Source organism: Cucurbita moschata, unplaced genomic scaffold, assembly GCF_002738365.1.
Source record: "Cucurbita moschata cultivar Rifu unplaced genomic scaffold, Cmos_1.0 Cmo_Scf00074, whole genome shotgun sequence".
NCBI classification, from domain to species: Eukaryota; Viridiplantae; Streptophyta; class Magnoliopsida; order Cucurbitales; family Cucurbitaceae; genus Cucurbita; species Cucurbita moschata.
Window position 1 is genome coordinate 393,923 of NW_019268590.1, and position 6,998 is coordinate 400,920.

The following is a 6,998-nucleotide window of genomic DNA, read 5'->3' on the forward strand; positions in this document are numbered from 1 at the left end:
CAGACCCCTGATTGGCATGCGAGGAATGAGCACCATCATTATTGTAGGGTACGCGTCTGTACTCATCATCGTAAAAGGGAAAGTAGCCCGATTTTTATGTACACACAAAATGCATGAAGTCCCTATGGTTCCTATGGTTTCTCATCTTTAAAACATCTTTATGACACAACCCTAATTTCATCCTTATATTACTATAAATAATATATGTGCATTGGTCTTCATACATTCATCATCGTTAACATTGACTAGGGTTGTGTCCTAGGAAAATCATCGTCATCATGCAACATGACATTTAAAACACGCATTTCATCTTAAAATGGAAAATAACATCATATTAAGAAAATTCCACAATCTTTCATCATCACGTTTTCATGCATCATTATCAACATATAATGTCATCATTTATCATCATAATCATCATACGTCATATATTGTGATGTCCCACATTGGTTGGGGAGGAGAACAAATCACCATTTATAAGGGTGTGGAAACCTTCCCCTAGGAGATGCGTTTTAAAGCCTTGAGGGAAAGCCCGAAAGGGAAAGCCCAAAGAGGACAATATCTGCTAGCGGTGGATCTGGGTCATTACAAATGGTATCAGAGCCAGTCATCGGACGATGTGCCGGCCTTCTCGCTGTTGCCCAAAGGGGGGTAGACACGAGGCGGTGTGCCAGTAAGGATGCTGGGCTCCAAAGGAGGGTGGATTTGGGGGTGGTCCCACATCGATTGGATAAAGGAACGAGTGCCAGCGAGGACGCTGGGCCCCGAAGGGGGGTGGTGGATTGTGATGTCCCACATTGGTTGGGGAGGAGAACAAATCACCATTTATAAGGGTGTGGAAACCTTCCCCTAGTAGACGCGTTTTAAAGCCTTGAGGGAAAGCTCGAAAGGGAAAGCCCAAAGAGAACAATATCTGCTTCTGCTAGCGGTGGATCTGGGTCGTTACAAATGGGTTGTCCCGTGAGCGGCATCTGGTCGTGAGCGGCATGTGATTGACGAGCGAAGTCACAGAGGACACGACTCTCTATCCTAAATGTCTACAGGACCTATAACCTAGCTCTGATACCAATGTCTACAGGACCTATAACCTAGCTCTGATACCAAATTTGTCATAGCCCAATATTTTAATACGGACCGTGACTAACGACCTAGCTCTGATACCAAATTTGTCACAGCCCAATATTTTAATACGGACCGTGACTAACGACACGACACAAATGCACAAAGAGATTTAAATATGAAATAAAGAAAATCATCAAATTCTACTAAAGTTTTTTTCGAACGACAAACACCGAACACAAGACCGTTTGGAAAATAAATTTCAAAAGAATGCAAATATAAAAATAAAGACTAAGACTGGACTGACGCCCCGGGACAACCCATTCCTCTGTGACACTTCCCGTCTGATCACGCCCACTCTTGACCGACGCCTCGCGCTCTTGAGCAAAAAGGAAAACATAGCAAGGATGAGTATAAAAATTATACTCAGTAAGCCACCTACTTGTAGGCTCTCTTCGCATCTTAATTTAACAGGTTACCACGGTTTCCTATTTCGATTCTAGGACATCTGGTTCTAATCTTGGTCCCTTGGGGCTTACCCCTTGGGTTTCACTGGTTCTTCGTTCTTTCATTAAACGCCTAGAGGTCCTTTATGCCAAGCTAATATGGTCAGTATCTCTCTATGAGGTGCTACCTCTACATGGCTATCTGGGACTACATGGTACCTAGCCTAGGGGTGTGCTGAGTACCCCTACGCCCATCTAGTCCCCCTATGGGGGGGCGCAACCCAACCTGTTCCCATGCAGCTAATGGGCTGTATGACGTGGGGACACATTTCCCATGCGAAATGGCTAAGAGCAGTAAGGACTGATCAGGGACCCCTTGGTCCTCCCACGAAGCTATAGATACCGTTCACACGCTAGCAATCTATGAACACTCCGGGGTACCTTCTTGTCGTGGTAAACTGCTAAGTTTCTAGGAGAAAATTAAGTCTGACTAGAGCGGCATATCGCTCCTAATAGAAATTCTCTAATCTTATTCTAGAAATGGGCCCTAGCAATTAACCGAGGGTGCATGCAATCTTCTTCTAACATCATAGTATGTAATTCATGCAAACTAGGCATACCGGCTCAACGGGGCGATGACCTCCATCAAGCACCGAGAGCACAAAGTTCGCGCTCAATGGGGCGAATTCGTCCATCAAGCACCCGAAACCCGGCATACACAATTCTAACATAAATTAACACATGCATACATACAGCGGAAGCTTAAAGCATACAGCAACACTCATGTAATTTACCCAATACAATCACAACAGTTAATCTGACTAATAATTTACATGGAGAGCTAATATGAAACAGAACTACTAGCATGCATGCAATCCGAGCGAATCCTACAAGTATTTCTTCCTAAATACTGGGTGGTGACTTACTTGGTTGACGCGTGCCCTTTTGCTAGCGTTTCTTTGCCCGTGAGGTGTCCAAAAATACTGATTTCTCTAAATTAGGTCCCTATTCATGTAAAAACAGTATTAGAACTGGAACTTGGACAAAAATCGGGCAAACAGAAAACAACCGAGCTAAATTGGCCATTCCACGCGCGCCTGCCATGCGCGCTCGCTTCCGCGTAGTCGCGGTCGGCCAGCCCGGCCCGGTCCGGTCGGCTCGGCTCCCGTCGCGGTTTGGCCCAGCTTGCAGGCGACACGTGTCGACGCATCGCTGGAGCTGTGTTGCTCCAGCCGATGGTCGACGCGTGTCCGGCGCCTGTCGCCGCCCTCCGCCACTCGCCGACCGTTTCTTTTTTTTTCTCTCTTTCTTCTTTCTTCTCTCTTCTCTGTCCTTTGAAAACCGAAACCCAGTCTATTTTTTTTTTCGATTTTCATATCTTTCGATCCGTAGATCGGATCGATACGATTCCTTCGGCAAAGTTCTAGATCGTGTTACAGGCTACATCCTAGTATTTTTTCTGTAATTTTTTCTTGACTATCGGATGATTTAAGAACGTCGAAAGTTTGCTCACCATTCTCGGACGACTCTCGGATCTTCGTCTTTGGGTTGAGGTCTCGGCCAAACTTCTTCACAGACCGTGCGTGAGTTGTTCTTAGATGAAGATTTCAGCATTTTAGGATCAATTCACGTAGGGAAAAACTCAAATCTGAGCAATGTCGTTCAGAAACCTTACCTCGCGAAATGTTCTTAGGTTTTGACGGAGCGTCGGCCTTGCTAGCCTCTCAATCCTTGTACGAGTCTCGTCTGGAGATGGATTTCGACGGTGGTCCGTTAATCTTCCCGGCTGACTCCTCTCTGATTTCTCTCTAACTCCTTTCTTTTGTAGGGAATCTGACGGGGTTCTCCTTGGACCCCTATTAGGGCTGGAGGGGCAAAATGACCTTTTTGCCCCTTAGTTGACTTAGCCCCCCGCCTTTTTTTTTTTGGCATTACAAATTCTCCCCTCCTTAGGAACTTTCGTCCTTGAAAGTAGCTATCTCTTGGAAGAGTTCGGGATAAGCTTTCCTCACGTCCTCTTCTCGTTCCCAGGTTGCCTCTTCCTCACAGCGGTTACCCCATGAGACCTTTACCAAGGGAATATCTTTGTTACGCAACCGCCTAGTGTCTCGAGCCAAAATTCTACTAGGCTTCTCCTCGTAAGATAGATCTTGAAGAGGAAGCCTCCCATGCTCGATTACATGAGTAGGGTCAGGAGTATACTTTCGCAGCATGGATACGTGGAACACATTGTGCACGGCGGCAAGGTTCGGTGGTAGGGCAATTCTGTAAGCCACAGCCCCAACTCTGTCTAGAATCTCGAAGGGGCCTATGAACCTTGGGCTCAATTTCCCTTTCTTTCCGAACCTCAACACCCCCCTCATAGGGACCACTTTCAGGAACACGTGGTCACCCACCTCAAATTCGAGGTCCCTTCTACGCACATCTGCATAGGTTTTCTGTCGACTCTATGCGGTGAGTATCCTCTGCTTGATTTTCTGCACCGCTGCGTTGGTAACCTAGACCAACTCTGGTCCCAGTAGTTGCTGCGTGCCTACCTCTTCCCAAAACACTGGTGTTCGCCACCTACGCCCATACAGTGCCTCAAAGGGGGCCATCTAAATGGTCGCTTGATAACTATTGTTGTAGGCAAACTCCATTAAAAGCAGATGTTCGTCCCAGCACCCAGAGAAATCTAAGGAGCAGACTCGCAACATGTCCTCTAAAACCTGGTTCAGCCTTTCGGTCTGTCCATCCGTTTGAGGATGGAACGCTGTACTGAACCTCAACTGAGTTCCTAGTGCCTTCTGAAGACTCCTCCAGAACTGAGCAGTGAACCTGGTGTCCCGGTCTGATACTATGGACACTGGTACCTCAGTGCAGGCGTACTATCTCCTTGATATATAACTGAGCCCACCGATCCACTCGATATGTGGACTTTCCTAGAATAAAGTGGGTCGTCTTAGTCAGTCTATCTACAATTACCCAGATGACGTTGAAACCCTGCTTTGTCTTTGGGAAACCCGAGACGAAATCCATACAGACCGCTTGTCACGACCCGATTTTCGAGGCTTCGAAAAACCGAATCGTGACTAAAAAGACGAAATCGAAAACAAACAAAAGGAAAATAAAAGAAAAGAAAAGCAAAATAAAAAGATAAAAATACTTTGAATTAAAACAAAAGAGAGAAATTTTGTTTGTTAATTATTACAAAAGAAATTGCAAATATAAAATGAAATACAAAAGACTCTAAAAGACCGAAAAGGGACTAAGGCTCTGGAACGACCCCCTCTGTGACTGTACAGCTCTCAAACGCTCCTCTACCTCGACCAGCAGCCAGTGAACACCTGAGAAAAATAAAGGAGAACGAGATGAGTATAAAAATTATACTCAGTAAGCCACCTACTTGTAGGCTCTTTTCGCATCTTCATTTAACAGAACTCCCACGGTTTCCTAATTCGGTTCTAGGACATCGGGTTCTAACCTTAGTCTCTTGGAGCTTGCCCCTTGGGTTTCACCGGTTCATCGTCCTTTCATTAGTCATCTAGAGGTTCCTTATGCCAAGCTGATATGGTCGGTATCTCTCTATGAGGCGCTACCTCTACATGGCTATCTAGGACTACATGGTATCTAGCCTAGGGGTGTGCTGAATACCCCTACGCCCATATAGTTTTCCTATGGGGGGGCGCGACCCAACCCGTTCCCATGCAGCTAATGGGCTATACGACGTGGGGACACATTTCCCATGCGAAATGGCTAAGAGCAGTAAGGACTGATCAGGGACCCTTGGTCCTCCCACGAAGCTATAGATACCGCTCTCACGCTAGCAATCTATGAACACTCCTAGGTACTTTCTTGCCATGGTGAACCGCTAAGTTCCTAGGGGAAAATTAAGTCTGGCTGGAGCGACACATCTCTCCTAACAATAATTCTCTAAGCTTGTCATAGAAATGGGCACTAGAAAATAACGAGGTGTGCATGCAACCGTCTTCTAACATCTTGATATTCATGCAAACTAGGCACGCCGGCTCAACGGGGCGATGGCCTCCATCCAGCACCCAAAACACGAAGTTCGCGCTCAATGGGGCGAATTCATCCATCGAGCACCCGGAACACGGAATACACAATTCCAACATAAATTAAACGCATGCATATGTACAACGGAAGCTTAAGGCATACAAGCAACACTCAGATAATTCACCCAACACATCATAACAATCCATCTGATTAACCTCATTCATGGAGAGCTAATTTAAGGCAAAATTACTAACATGCATACATACAATCCAAGCGAACCCTACAAGTATTTCTTCCTAAATACCGGGTGGTGACTTACCTGGTTAACGCGTGCCCTTTTTGTTAGCGTTTCTTTGCCCGTGAGGTGTCCAAAAGTACTGATTTTTTTAAATTAGGTCCCTATTCACATAAGAACAGTATTAGAACTGGAACTGGGACAAAAATCGGGCAAACAGAAAGCAACCGGCCCAAAATGGCTGTCCCACGCGCGCGGGAAGGCGCCAGTCGCGTGCTGCACGCGCGCCCGCCTCTGCGTAGTCGCGGGTCGGCCGGTCCGGTCGGCTCGGCTCGCGTCGCGGTTCGGCCCGGCTTGCAGGCGACACGTGTCGACGCCTCGCTGGAGCTGCGTTGCTCCAGCCGATGGTCGACGCGTGTCCGGTGCCTGTCGCCGCCGTCCGCTGCTCGCCGGCCGACTCCTTTTTTTTTTTCTTCTTCTTCTTCTTCTTTCTTCTCTACCTTCTGAAAACCGAAACACAATCCTCTATTCCGATTTTCATATCTTTCGATCCGTAGATCGGATCGACATGATTTCTTCGGCAAAGTTTTGGATCGTGTTACGGGCTACGTCCTCGTATTTTTTTTTTTGTAATTTTTGCTTAACTACCGGATGAGTTAAGAAGGTTGGAATTTTGCTCACCGTTTTTGGACGACTCTCGGATCTCCGCCTTCGGGTTGAGGTCTCGGCCAAACTTCTTCACAGATCACGCGTAGAGTTGTTCCTAGATGAATATATCAAAATTTCAGATCTTGATTCACATAGGAAAACCTTAGATCTGAGAAAACGTTCAAGATCCTTACCTTGCGGGTTTTCCGACTTCTTGATGAAAAATGGGACTCTGGCCACCCACATTCTCTTTTCCCTTCCAAGAAAGTCTCTCTGCATGATCTTCACTTCCTTGCATCATGATCTTTACTGGAATAGACTCCGACGGTAGTTTTCGATGAGTCTTCCGGCGGTTCATCCTTTCTCCTCTCTCTAAGTTCTCTCCTACCCCTTTCTCTCACTATCTCTCTTTTGCAGGACTATGGATGGGGTTTCGTTTGGACCCCTTAGGTGGTTGGAGGGGCAAATTTACCTATTTGCCCCTCTCGACTTTTCCTTTTTTTTTTTTCCCTTTTTCTATTTCTATTTCTCTTTCTTCGGGTATTACACCGCTTCCCATTTCCACTGAGGAAAGTTCAGGGGCTGTAGCAATCCTGTTGGGCGCTGTCTTGGGG

The 6,998-nt window shown here is 46.4% G+C and overlaps 1 long non-coding RNA gene across 1 annotated transcript; it reads right to left on the reverse strand.

The window, feature by feature from the left end:
* Positions 1-2,472: 2,472 nt before the first annotated feature.
* LOC111438426 lies at positions 2,473-6,732 on the reverse strand. Its single transcript, XR_002709664.1, has 3 exons — positions 6,579-6,732; positions 6,418-6,499; positions 2,473-2,510 (listed from the first exon to the last, which is right to left on the reverse strand). It is a non-coding gene; the product is annotated as an uncharacterized LOC111438426 (long non-coding RNA).
* Positions 6,733-6,998: the final 266 nt, after the last annotated feature.